Here is a 12,567-nt window from a genome sequence, read left to right as displayed (position 1 = left end):
ATTTCTGTTTGCTTTACATTCTTGTCAAATGACATTTAAAATCTTTACAAACTGAGCTAAATATAGGATGTGGAATTCCTTGAACCACATTCCTTGCAGACTATTTATAGGCCGGTGCTGATTAAAGGACACGTTCAGATTTGTGCATTAATTTACAGAGTTCCTCACACTACTCTGCATCAACTCCTTCACCATGACTCAGTGTTTAACCACACACCCTGAATTATAAATATCAAATCTGATCCTCTGCCCTGGTTCTATTTCAGACTTTCCCTGGTGGGTGAGATGTTAGCAGCTCTCCCACTCTAAACCCATTTACACAAAGCTGCACGTCATAGTCTGACGTTTGTCACCCTCTCCCCACCCCCACCCCCTGCAGTGCGCTGATTAGAAAAGGCTGTTGATTGCTTTGGAAGAGGCTGAGCACTTGATTTCTCCAGGAATTCTGTGAGTTGTTTGCAGAAAAAGTGAAAAAGAAATGTGTGACCTTTTAGAGACCCAGTGAGCTGGCACAAAAGAAAATCCTTTGGGGAGAAGCAGGGGTTTAGCTGGTACAAACGTAGCATGTACAATACCACCATGAGAGAGATCGGACTCTCTAAACATTGCACTCACTTTGTCTAACAGGTGAATCCAGCAATTTGCTTTATATTGCAGAATAATTGGTTTCGTTTGTTTTAATTGTGAAAGACTATTCCCATGTGCTGATTGCACTGGAGACTGGAAGCTCTAATCCAGCATGAGGCAGATGGAATGATTCCAACTTCAATAGACTCCGATGCTCAGCTCAGGGAGTATGAGTGTGTTTGTGTCTTATCTCAGTGTGTTCCCAATCACAGTGTGGTTACAGTACCAAGAAAGGCCATTCTGCCTGGCCTGTCTATTCTGACTCTCTGAAGGAGCAATTAAGAGCATAGAATAGGAAAGCATAGGAACAGGTCCTTTGGCCCACCATGTCATGCTATCCTAATCTAATCCCATGGCCCATAGCCCTCTATTCCCTGCCTGTTCATGTGTTTGTCTTAGACATTGCTATTTCCTTCTACCAACACCCTCGTACATTCCAAGTACTTACTACCCTCTGTATAAAAAACTTTCTTCACACATCCCCTTTAAACTTCCCCCCTCTCAGTTTAAAGGTAAGACCTCCTACTGTTTGGCATTTCCACTTTGGGAAAGAGACTCTGCCTATCCACCCCATCAACATGTCTCACAGTTTTCTATCCTTCTATCAGGACTCTCCTCAGCCTCTGAGGCTCTTGCAAAAACAATCTAAGTTTGTCCAACCTCTCCTTACAGCTAATACACTCCAATCGAGGCAACATCTTGGTAAAACTCTTCCACAACCTCTCCAAAATCTCCTCATCCTTCCTATAGTGTGGCAACCAGAAGTGTACACAATATTCCAAATGTGGCCTAACTGGCAGTTTATGTCGTTGGACAATGACTTGCCAACTATTATACTTCAATGCCCTAACTGATGAAAGCAGACACACAATGTGCCTCCATTACCATTTTATCCGTTTGTGTTGTCAATTTCAGGAAGCTATGGACTTCCACCCCAAGGTCCCTCTTTATATCAATACTCCTAAGGGTCCTATCATTTATTGTATACGTTCTTCTTGTATTTGACCTCCCACTCATCTCACACTTGTTTGGATTAAACTTAATCTGCCATTTCTCCGCCCAATTTTTCAGTTGATCTATATCCTGCTCTGTCCTTTGATATCTTTCCCAACCATCCACAATGCCACCAATTTTTGTGTCATCTGCCAACTTACTAATCAGGCCACCAACACTTGCATTCAATCATTTATATACACAGATATATATTACAAATAACAGATCCTTGCAGAACACCAGTGGTCACAAACCTCCAGTCAGAGAAACACCCCTCCACAACTAATTGTCAAGACAATTTTGTAAGCAACTTGCCAACTCACTATGGATCCCAGCAATCTTCTGGACCAGCTACCATGAGGGACCTTGTCCAATGCTTTAGTAAATTCCATGTAGACAATATCCACTACCTTATCCTCATCACTTCCTCAAAAAAAAACTCCATCAAGTTTGTAAGACATGACCTCCCCCATACAAAGCCATGCTGACTATCCCCAATAAGTCCGTTATATTTCAAATGCAAGTAAATCCTGTCCCTAAGAGTCCTCTGCAATAATTTGCCTATCACTGATTTAAGGCTCACCAACCTGTAATTTGCTGGATTATTCCTGCTGTTTTTCTTAAACAAAGGAGCAACATAGATTCTTTTCCAGTCTGCCAAGACCTTGCCTGTGGCTAAAGAGGATACAAGAATCTGTGTCAAGACCCCAGCAATCTCCTCCTTTGCCTGTTTCAGTATTCTGGGATAGATCCCATCAGGCCCTGAGACTTACATTAATGTTTTTAAGACACCCAACACCATGCCTTTCTTAATATGGACATGCCCCAGAGTATTAACAAACTCTTCCCTAAACTGATCTTCCATGTCTTTCTTCTTGGTGAATACTCATGCAATGTAGTCATTAAGGACCTCATCCACTTCCTCTGGCTCCTCGCGTAAATTCTCTCCTTTATTCTTGGGTGGATCTACCCTTTCACTTGTTACCCTCTTGCTCCTAATATGCATATTAAATGCCTCAAATTCTTCTTAATCCTGCTTGCTAAGGATCTTTCCTGCACAAAGACTGCCCAATAGCAGCAGAGAGATGGAAGAACAGATTGAACACCAGATCTTGGAACGGTGCAGATGTAACAGAATTGTTGTTATGGGTGAATTCAACTTACCCAATATCGATTGGAAGTGCAGATGGTCTGGATGGAGTTGATTTTGTCAGGTGTGTCCAGGAAGGATTCCTGACTCAATATGTAGACACGAGCTGAAAAATGTGTTGCTGGAAAAGCGCAGCAGGTCAGGCAGCATCAAAGGAACAGGAGAATCGATGTTTCAGGCATAAGCCCTTCTTCAGGAATGAGGAGGGTGTGCCAAGCAGGTGAAGATAAAAGATAGGGAGGAGGGACTTGGGGGAGGGGCGTTGGAAATGCGATAGGTGGAAGGAGGTTAAGGTGAGGGTGATAGGCCGGAGAGGGGATGGGGCGGAGAGTTCGGGAAGAAGATTGCAGGTTAGGAAGGTGGTGCTGAGTTCAAGGGTTGGGACTGAGAAAAGGTGGGGGGAGGGGAAATGAGGAAACTGGAGAAATCTGTATTCATCCTTTGTCATTGGAGAGTTCCTAGGCGGAAGATGAGGCGCTCTTCCTCCAGGCGTCGGGTTGCCATGGTTTGGCGATGGAGGAGGCCAAGGACCTGCATGTCCTTGGCGGAGTGGGAGGGGGAGTTAAAGTGTTCAGCCACGGGGTGGTTGGGTTGGTTGGTTGGTGCGGGTGTCCCAGAGGTGTTCACTGAAACATTCCGCAAGTAAGCGGCCTGTCTCCCCAATGTAGAGGAGGCCACATCGGGTGCAGTGGATGCAGTAAATGATGTGTGTGTAAGGTGCAGGTGAATTTGTGACGGATATGGAAGGATCCCTTGGGGCCTTGGAGGGAAGTAAGGGGGGAGGTGTGGGCGCAAGTTTTGCATTTCTTGCGGTTGCAGGGGAAGGTGCCGGGAGTGGAGGTTGGGTTGGTGGGGGGTGTGGACCTGACGAGGGAGTCGCGGAGGGAGTGGTCTTTCCGGAACGCTGATAGGGGAGGGGAGGGAAATATATCCCTGGTGGTGGGGTCTGTTTGGAGGTGGCGGAAATGACGAAGGATGATACGATGTATCTGGAGGTTGGTGGGGTGGTAGGTGAGGATCAGTGGGGTTCTGTCCTGGTGGTGATTGGAGGGGTGGGGTTCAAGGGCGGAGGTGTGGGAAGTGGGGGAGATGTGGTGAAGAGCATCGTTAACCACGTCTGAGGGGAAATTGCGGTCTTTGAAGAAGGAGGCCATCTGGGTTGTTCGGTATTGGAATTGGTCCTCCTGGGAGCAGATGTGGCAGAGGCGGAGGCATATTCCCAATTCCTTCGCCTCACCCTCCCCGGCCTATCACCCTCACCTTAACCTCCTTCCACCTATCGCATTCCCAACGCCCCTGCCTTTTATCTTAGCCTGCTTGGCACACCCTCCTCATTCCTGAAGAAGGGCTTATGCCCAAAACATCGATTCTCCTGCTCCTTGGATGCTGCCTGACCTGCTGCGCTTTTCCAGCAACAAATGTTTCAGCTCTGATCTCCAGCATCTGCACTTTCTCTTCCTCAATATGTAGATAGGCCGACTAGCGAGGAGGCCATATTGGATTTGGTGCTAGGCAACGAACCAGGCCAGGTGTCAGATCTCTCAGTAGGGTAGCATTTCAGTGACCACAACTGCCTCACCTTTACCATAGCCAAGGAGAGGGATAGGAACAGACTGTATGGGATGGTATTTAATTGGTGGAGTGGAAATTATACTGCTATTAGACAGGACCTGTGGAGTATAAACTGGGAGCAGTTGTTCTACAGAAGATGTACAACAGAAATGTGCAGGCTGTTTAAGGAGCACTTGTTACGAGTTTTGAATAACTTTATCCCACTGAGACAGGCAAGGAATGGTAAGGTGAAGGAGCCTTGGATGACAAGAGAAGAGGAGCTTCTCATCAAGAGAAAGAAGGAAGCTTACTTATGGTTGAGGAGGCAAGGATCTGGTACAGCTTGAGAGGATTACAGGGTAGCTAGGAAAGAACCCAAAATAGACTGAGGAGAGTTGGAGGGGGCATGAAAAAGCTTTAGCGGAAAGGATTAGGGAAAACCCAAAAGTGTTCTACACTTACATGTGGAATAAGAGAATGATCAGAGAGAGGGTAGGGCCAATCAGGGTTAGTGGAGGGAACTTGTGCCTGGAGTCTGAAGAGGTAGGGGAGGCCTTAAATGAGTTTTTTGCTTCAGAATTCACGAGAGAGAGACACCTTGTTGATAGTGAGAACACCATGGACCAGGTTAATAGGCTTGAACAGATTGATATTAAGCAAGTAGATGCGCTGAAATTTCTGGGAAGCATCACGATAGATAAGTCCCCAGGGCCGGCCCAGATGTATGCAAGGTCACTACTGGAAGTGAGGAATGAGATTGCTGTGCCTCTGGCGATGATCTACACCTTCTTCCAATCAGTTTAAAATTATGACCCCTTGTGACAGTCATTTCTGCCCTGGGGAAAAGTCTCTGGCTATCCACTATCTCTGCCTCTCATTACCTTGTACACCTCGACAAAGTCACCTCTCTTCCTTCTTCTCTCCTGTGTGAAAAGCCTGAGCTCACTCACCCTCTGTTCATAAGACATGCCCTCCAATCCAGGCAGCATCCTGGTAAATCTCCTCTGTCCCCTCTCCAAAGCATCCACATCCTTCCTATAACGAGGCGACCAGAACTGGACACAATATTCCAAGTGTGGTCTAACCAGGGTTTATAGAGCTGCAGCAAAACCTCACTGCTCTTAAACTCAATTCCCCTGTTAATGAAAGCCAAAACACAATACGCTTTCTTAACAATCCTATCAACTTGGTGGCAACTTTGAGAGCTCTATGTACATGGACCCCAAGATCCTGCTGTGCCTCCACACTGCCAAGAATCCTGTCTTCAACCCTGTATTCAGCATTCAAAGTTGACCTTCCAAAATGAATCACTTGGCATTTATCCAGGTTGAACTCCATCTGCCACTTCTCAGCCCAGCTCTGGATCCTGTCAATGTCATGTTGTAGCCTGCAACAGCTCTCAACACTATCTACAACACCACTGACCTTTGTGCCATCGGCAAACTTACTAACCCACCCTTCCACTTCTGCATCTAAGTCATTTATAAAAACTACAAACCACCAGCCACCAGACGGAATACTTTCCATCCACTACCAATCGCTGTCTTCTTTTAGCCAGCTAATCCTGTATCCAAACAGGCAAATTTCCCTGAATCCCATCTCCTAACTTTCTGAATGAGCCTCCATGTGGAACCTTAACAAATGCCTTACTGAAATCCATATACACCATATCCACCGCTCAACCTTTGTCAATATGTCTTGTCACATCCTCAAAGAGCTCAAAAAGATTTGTGAGGCATAACTCGCCCCTCACAAAGCCATGCTGACTATCTTTAATCAAACTATGTTTTTCCAAAAAGTCATAAATTCTATCTCTCAGAATCCTTTTCAGTACCTTGTTTACCACAGACGTAAGACTGACTGGTCTGTAATTCCTAGGGATTTCCCTATTCCCATTCTTGAACAGAGGAACAACATTCACCTCCTTCCAATTATCCAGTACTACTCCCATGAGAGTAAGGATGCAGAGGCACAGCAATCTCATTCCTCAGTCTCTGTAGGAACCTTGGATATATCTGGGGTAAAAACAATGACTGCAGATGCTGGAAAGCAGATTCTGGATTAGTGGTGCTGGAAGAGCACAGCAGTTCAGGCAGCATCCAACGAGCAGCGAAATTGACGTTTCGGGCAAAAGCCCTTCATCAGGAATCATATATCTGGGCCAGCCCTGGGGACTTATCTATCTTGATGCTTCCCAGAATTTCCAGCACATCCACTTCCTTAATATCAATCGGTTCAAGCCTATTAACCTGGTCCACGGTGTTTTCGTGATCAACAACGTCCCTCTCTCTGGTGAATACTGAAGCAAAAGAAACTCAAGAAGAGGTAGGTTCTTTGTGCAGAGAGTGGTGAATGCTGGACAACAGTAAATTAAGGAGTGTGTAAGTTGGGTTGATCTTAGATTAAGATAAATGTTAGGTACAACATCATGGGCCAAAGGGCCTATACTGTGCAGTTCTCTCTATGTTATATGTTCTAAAGCTATGCTGCCTATTGCTAATAAGTCCATATTTTTCCAAATGTGAGTTAATCCTATCCCTAACCATCTTCTCCAATAATTTCCCTATCACTGATGTAAAGGGCACCAGCCTGTAATTTCCACGATTACTCCCTTGCCCTTCTTAAACAAAGGAATGATGTTGGCTATTCTCCAGTCCTCTGGGACCTCTCCTGTGACGAAAGTGGATACTAAGATTTTGTACATGGGCCCAGAAGTTTCCTCAGCTGCCTCCCTCAGCATTCTGGGATAGGTCCCATCAGGTCCTGGGGACTTGTTCTACCTTTAGTGCTTTTCAAAACAGCTGATAGCACCTTTTCTGTATTGACGTGTCCCAGAATATCAACATAGCTCTCCCAAGACTCACCATCAACCATGGCCTCTTCCTTTGCAGATATTGATGCACAGTATTCATTAAGAACCTCACCCATCTCCTCCAGCTTGACACACAAATTTTCTCCCTTGTCTTTGAGTGTATCTTTCCCTAGCTATGTCCTTGCTCCTTATATATGTATAAAATGCCTTGGGATTTTCCTTAATTCTGTTTGCTAAAGATATTTCATAGTCCCTTTTCATCTGGCTAATTCCATGTTTGAGTTCTTTCCTGCTATCCTGATATTCTTTGAGGGCACCATCTGTCCTTAGTTTTCTCAACCTTATATTTCCCTCTTTTTTTCTTTTTGACGAAGCTCTCAATTTCTGTTGTCATCTAAGGGTCCCGAATCTTGTCCTTCATTTTCACAGGAACATGCTGGCCATGAACTCTAATCAACTGGCCTTTAAAAAATTCCCACATGCAAGATGTGGATTTACCCTCAAACAGCTGCCCCCAATCTATCTTCCCCAGTTCCTGCCCAATCTTGTAGTAGTTAGCCTTGTCCCAATTTAATACCTTCACTCAAGGACCACTTTTCTCCTTATCTATCAGTAACTTAAAACTTACGGAATTATGGTCACTGATCCCACAATATTCCCATACTGAAGTTTCAGTCACCTGGCCAGGCTCAGTTCTTGCCGTCCTGATTCTTTTTCTTAAAGTTCTTTGCTGTTTCCTTTATATTCCTCAAGGGCCTTGTTTCGTTTATGTTTCCTCAACCTTACATGAGCTTTCTTTTCCTTTTTAACAAATTTACAACACTTCTTGTCATCCAGGGTTCCCGAATCTTGTCTTCCTTACCTGTCACCCTCATAGGAACCTGCTGGTCCTAAACTTGGTTCTTGCATTTGAATTCAGTGAAAAAAACACTTGAATTACAAGTCTAATGGAATCATTGTCAATTGTTGAGAAAAATCTATCTGATTTATTAATGTCATAAGAGTCATAGAAATGTACAGCATGGAAACAGACCCTTCAGTCCAACCCGACCAGATATCCTAACCCAATCTAGACCCAGCTGCCAGCACCTGGCCCATACCCCTCCAAACCCTTCCTATTCATATACCCATCCAAATGCCTCTTAAATGTTGCAATTGTACCAGTCTCCACCACTTCCTCTGGCAGCTCATTCCATACACGTACCACCCTCCATGTGAAAAAGTTGCCCCTTAGATTAGATTACTTACAGTGTGGAAGCAGGCCCTTCGGCCCAACAAGTCCACACCGATCCTCTGAAGAGCAACCCTCCCAGAACCATTCCCCTACATTTACCCCTTCACCTAACACTACGGACAATTTAGCATGGTCAATTCACCTAACCTGCACATTTTTTGGACTGTGGGAGGAAACCAGAGCACCCAGAGGAAACCCACACAGACATGGGGAGAATGTGCAAACTCCACACAGACAGTTGCCTGAGGCGGGAATTGAACCCAGGTCTCTGGCGCTGTGAGGCAGCAGTGCTAACCACTGAGCCACTGTGCCGTCCATAAAGGTCTCTTTTATATCTTTCCCCTTTTATCCTAAACCCATGCCCTCTAGTTCTGGACTCCCCCACTCCAGTGAAAAGAACTGTGTCTATTTATCCTATCCATGCCCCTTATAATTTTGTAAACCTCTATAAGGTCACCACTCAACCTCCAACGCTCCAGGGAAAACAGCCCCAGCCTCTCCTATAGCTCAAATCCTCCAACCCTGGCAACATCCTTGTAAATCCTTTCTGAATCCTTTCAAGTTTCACAACATCTTTCTGATAGGAAGGAGACCAGAATTGCACGCAATATTCCAACAGTGGCCTAACCAATGTCCTGTACAGCCACAACATGACCTCCCAACTCCTGTACTCAATACTCTAACCAATAAAGGAAAGCATACCAAACGCCTTCTTCATTATCCTATCTACCTGCGACTCCGTTTTCAAGGAGCTATGAACCTGCACTCCAAGGTCTCTTTATTCACCAACACTCCCTAGGACCTTACCATTAAGTGTATAAGTCCTGCTAAGATTTGCTTTCCCAAAATTCAGCACCTTGTATTTATCTGAATTAAACTCCATCTGCCATTTCTCAGCCCATTGGCCCATCTGGTCCAGATCCTGCTGTAATCTGAGGTAATCCTCTTCGCAGTCCACTACACCTCCAATTTTGGTGTCATCTGCAAACTTACTAACTGTACCTCTTATGCTCGCATCCAAATCGTTTATGTAAATGACAAAAAGTAGAGGGCCCAGCACCGATCCTTGTGGCACTCCACTGGTCACAGGCCTCCAGTCTGAAAAACAACTCTCCACCACCATCCTCTGTCTTCTACCTTTGAGCCAGTTCTGTATCCAAATGGCTCGTTCTCCCTGTATTCCATGAGATCTAACCTTGGTAATCAGTCTCCCATGGGGAACCTTGTCGAACGCCTTACTGAAGTCCATATAGATCACATCTACTGCTCTGCCCTCATCAATCTTCTTTGTTACTTCTTCAACAAACTCAATCAAGTTTGTGAGACATGATTTCCCACGCACAAAGCCATGTTGACTATCCCTAATCAGCCCTTACCTTTCCAAATACATGTACATCCTGCCCCTCAGGATTCCCTCCAACAACCTGCCCACCACCGAGGTCAGGTTCACTGGTCTATAGTTCCCTGGCTTGTCTTTACTGCCCTTCTTAAACAGTGGCACTACGTTTGCCAACCTCCAATCTTCCGGTACCTGCCTCACAGCGCCAGGGACCCGGGTTCAATTCCCGCCTCAGGCGACTGACTGTGTGGAGTTTGCACGTTCTCCCTGTGTCTGCGTGAGTTTCCTCCGGGTGCTCCGGTTTCCTCCCACAGTCCAAAGATGTGCAGGTCAGGTGAATTGGCCGTGCTAAATTGCCCATAGTGTTAGGTAAGGAGTAAATGTAGGGGTATGGGTGGGTTGCGCTTCGGCGGGTCGGTGTGGACTTGTTGGGCCGAAGGGCCTGTTTCCACACTGTAATGTAATGTAATCTAATCTTGTCCTAATTCATAACTATCTTAAAACTTACGAAATTATGATCACTGTTCCCAAACCTTTGATTATTTAGCCAGGCTCATTCCCCAGCTTGAGGTCCAGTATGGCCCCTTCCCTAGTTGTATCTGTATATTCCCTCCAGGGCGCTCCTTACAAATCCTGTCCCATCTAAGCTCCTGGACTAAGGAAGTCCAAATCAATATTGAAGAAGTTAAAATCACCCACAACAATACCACTTGGTTTTACACCTTTACATGATCTGCTTACATTATCTGATCCTCTAATTATTCGGAAAGAGGAGGAGAGACAGACCAAGGGAAAGGGATCAAGGGAGTGGTGAGGGGAAGAAGGAGGGAGAGTGGAAGAGAGCAGGAGTAGGGAGGAGGGGGAGAGAAAAGGAGAGTAAGAAAGGGAGAATTTGAAGGAAGAGAAGTGGAGATGAAAGGGGAAGAGAGAGAATGGGAGAAGAGAGAGAATGGGAGAGGTGTAGGGGAGACAGGTGGAGAAGGAGAGAGGTTCAAGGAGGGAATTACAGAGCTTGGGGCTGAGGCAATTGTAGGTATATCTGCCACACATTGGAGAAACAGTATACTCTGAGAGAGATTACAAGGGAGGGGCACAAGGTCATGGACGAATTCTGCTTGATAGGGCCCAGTGTGTCTCAGTGTGCAGAGGCTGTGTTGGAAAACTGAATTCACTGTGAGTTAGGACACATGGACAGCAGAGTTTTGGCTGATCTCAAGTTTACAGAAGGTAGAATGTGGGAGAGAAGGAGGATGTCAGAACTGTCAGATCTAGAGGTAACAAAAGGAATGGGGAAGGTGTCAGTCATCACTGAGCTGAAACTGGGCAATCAAAGGGTGACATGGAGCTAGATGCTTAGATCTTGGTAATAGCACACATGAGGTCAGAAACTACCTCACATGAAATGGATTGGATCAAGTGCACTGTCTTGGGAACTCCGCAATGAACTGTTATCCAGCCTCAGAAACAGCCAGTCACCCTGTTTCCTGAATCTCAGCTAATCCCAAATTCATACTGACCCCTTTAATTCCATGGACTTCAACTTTGCTGACAAGCCTTTTATAAAACACATAATCAAATGCCTTTGGAAGTCTGTGCACATTCCCCTCTTTAAGGGCATTGGGACTTGGCATCAAATGCCTCCACCCACATCCCATGAAAGAAGTTTTCAATCTGTGTTACCCTCGTCAACTGTTTTACATTGTGAGTAAAAATCATTTACATTAGTTAGCTATGATTGATTTTCAGAAAGCCACATTGAATTGATTCATTAATCCACATTTATCCTCGTGAGTGTTCATATTGTGCTGGATTACAAAGTCTAAAACCTGAAGCTCGCTGTTTTGTGCAGGTTTACCCTTTTTTGAACAAAGGTGCAACATTTACAGCTTTTCAGTCCTCCAACACCACTCCTGCATTGACCTCAAGCGATCTTTAAACACAAATTGGTATTTTATGTACAGTCATCCTTGTAAGCTTATGTGGTACAGTGCCTACTCAACTCTGTGTGTGTATGTGTGTGTCTGTGTGGATATCAGTGAATTGTTACCCATGTCTGAGTGTGAAAATGTTTGGAAGGTTGTCTGGGTGTGAGGGAAACTGGGTTATGTGTATGTGGGGGTGGGGGCTATGTCTGGGGGCATGGGGTATGTCTGAGGAATGTCTGGGTATGTCTGGGGCTGTGGGAGGTCTGTGGGGGGGTGGAAGATGTGGGTGAAAGGGAGTGTGTCTGGGGTCTGGGAGGTGTCTGGGGGTTTAGGAGGTTCTGAGGGTATGGGAGGTGTGGCTGGGAGTGTGTCTGGGACTGGGAGGTCTGTGGGGGTCTGTCTTGGTGTCAAAGGTTGGAGGTCAGGTTTTCTGCCTCTCTTGGGAGCAACCAGAGGCAACAGAGTCAGGGAGATGGAAAAAAAGGTCAAATGTGGAGGGAGATTTTCTCCCTTTTGCTGGAGCCCTAGTTCATACCCTGCTCTTGGGGAAGGAACAGAGGATCCAGTGTGGCTGCCCCATGCAGCAGCGTGCAGAGCTGACTGCGTCACTTCCAGATCAGCCAAGTATAGTATGGTGTGTCCCAGACTCTCTGAGTGAATTCCAGTCCATTGGCTGCTCCTGTTGAGCTGTTACCATTGGGTCAAAAGGTGAGGTGTTACCCAACAGCACTTCAGTTATCAATGTTTCATTCTGGAGTTTACAGACAATGTTGGGAACTGATTTAAGGCAGTGTTTATGTGAAGATATTTGGGTATCTCTGCCCAAAAACTTATCACCAAATTCTTCCTTCGTCATGAGCTGCCACATCCAGCACAAACAGGACCCAGACAGTTCACAGAAACCAACCCACAGTCACTCAACTGCCCTCAAGACAG

General features: G+C 45.7%; 1 protein-coding gene across 1 annotated transcript in view; it reads left to right on the top strand.

Annotated features, from left to right (window-relative positions):
• Positions 1-404: 404 nt before the first annotated feature.
• LOC140494828 (uncharacterized) overlaps positions 405-12,567 on the top strand; it is a 57,422-nt gene continuing 45,259 nt past the window's right edge. The window contains exon 1 of the mRNA XM_072594485.1: positions 405-447. The gene's annotated coding sequence lies outside the window, so the exon portion shown is untranslated. The remainder of the gene's footprint in view (positions 448-12,567) is intronic.

The sequence above is a fragment of the Chiloscyllium punctatum genome, chromosome 24 (assembly GCF_047496795.1).
Source record: "Chiloscyllium punctatum isolate Juve2018m chromosome 24, sChiPun1.3, whole genome shotgun sequence".
In the NCBI taxonomy this organism is placed as follows: domain Eukaryota; kingdom Metazoa; phylum Chordata; class Chondrichthyes; order Orectolobiformes; family Hemiscylliidae; genus Chiloscyllium; species Chiloscyllium punctatum.
Note: the sequence above shows the minus strand (reverse complement) of the source record. Positions and strands in the feature narration are given on the sequence as shown.